Source organism: Cyprinus carpio, chromosome B16, assembly GCF_018340385.1.
Source record: "Cyprinus carpio isolate SPL01 chromosome B16, ASM1834038v1, whole genome shotgun sequence".
Classification (NCBI taxonomy): Eukaryota; Metazoa; Chordata; class Actinopteri; order Cypriniformes; family Cyprinidae; genus Cyprinus; species Cyprinus carpio.
The window spans coordinates 29,099,123-29,099,899 of record NC_056612.1 but is presented as its reverse complement, the minus strand read 5'-3'; the positions used below and the strand labels follow the sequence as shown (position 1 = coordinate 29,099,899).

Genomic DNA, 777 nt, shown 5'->3' with positions numbered 1-777 from the left:
TATTAATGATAATTTAGTGTAAAAAATGTGCTTAATTGTTAAATATAATGAAACCTGTTTTAGGACTATTGAGTAAAATATAATTTCTAATTTCTTTCTTTTGATTTTGAGAGAGGGTTAAATGTAAGAATATTCCTGTGGCTGTGGATGGAAAATATTTCGGCCAGTCACAGCCTTTACTTGTGCATGTGCAGAATGCATTAAAGAGACACTTTTATTCACTGTTCAGTAGTCAGCAAAATAGATGTCTAATATTACTTTTCTTTCTCTCCCCTCAAGCCTTCAAGAAAGAAGACAGCGGCTTTGACGAGGTGAGAGACACCGCAGTCGTTTGACTTTCATGATCCTCGAATGTTGGAGGATGCAGTGAATATAACTCGGTGGTGTCCGTCCCTGCAGCAGTGCATGCTGGGATGTGTGTGTCTCTGGGGTTGAAGTGTCAGCTGTGATCATGGCAGAGATGCTTCATGGTTCTCCGCTGCGTCTTTGTGCCAAAGCAGGAAGACCAGACATCATTTTAATGCTCTTGATGTGAATTAATTCACGTTACACTCTTACAGCCGTTACTCAGGGATTATTGAGAATTCTTCCAGTATTCCACAGTATTACTGTAAAAACATTTGAAATATCGTTATGCAAGTTTTCTGGGTTCTGAGAAGACAAACTTTAAAACCAGATTGCTCAAAAAATATAATCAAAAGCAAAATCATTGTGTATTCAGTCATCGAAGCTTGGATTTAGTGCACTACGATAAACATTTAAAAATATATTTAAAAT

General features: G+C 36.9%; 1 protein-coding gene and 1 long non-coding RNA gene across 2 annotated transcripts in view; both read left to right on the top strand.

Moving 5' to 3' along the window:
* The window catches only part of LOC109106292 (cyclin-dependent kinase 14-like), a 434,688-nt gene that overhangs the window by 243,660 nt on the left and 190,251 nt on the right, over positions 1 to 777 (top strand). The gene's annotated exons all lie outside the window — the stretch shown is intronic.
* Positions 1 to 777, top strand: part of LOC122140068 — a 45,967-nt gene that overhangs the window by 7,112 nt on the left and 38,078 nt on the right. The window contains exon 2 of the long non-coding RNA XR_006156792.1: positions 280 to 311. This is a non-coding gene — a long non-coding RNA (uncharacterized LOC122140068). The remainder of the gene's footprint in view (positions 1 to 279; positions 312 to 777) is intronic.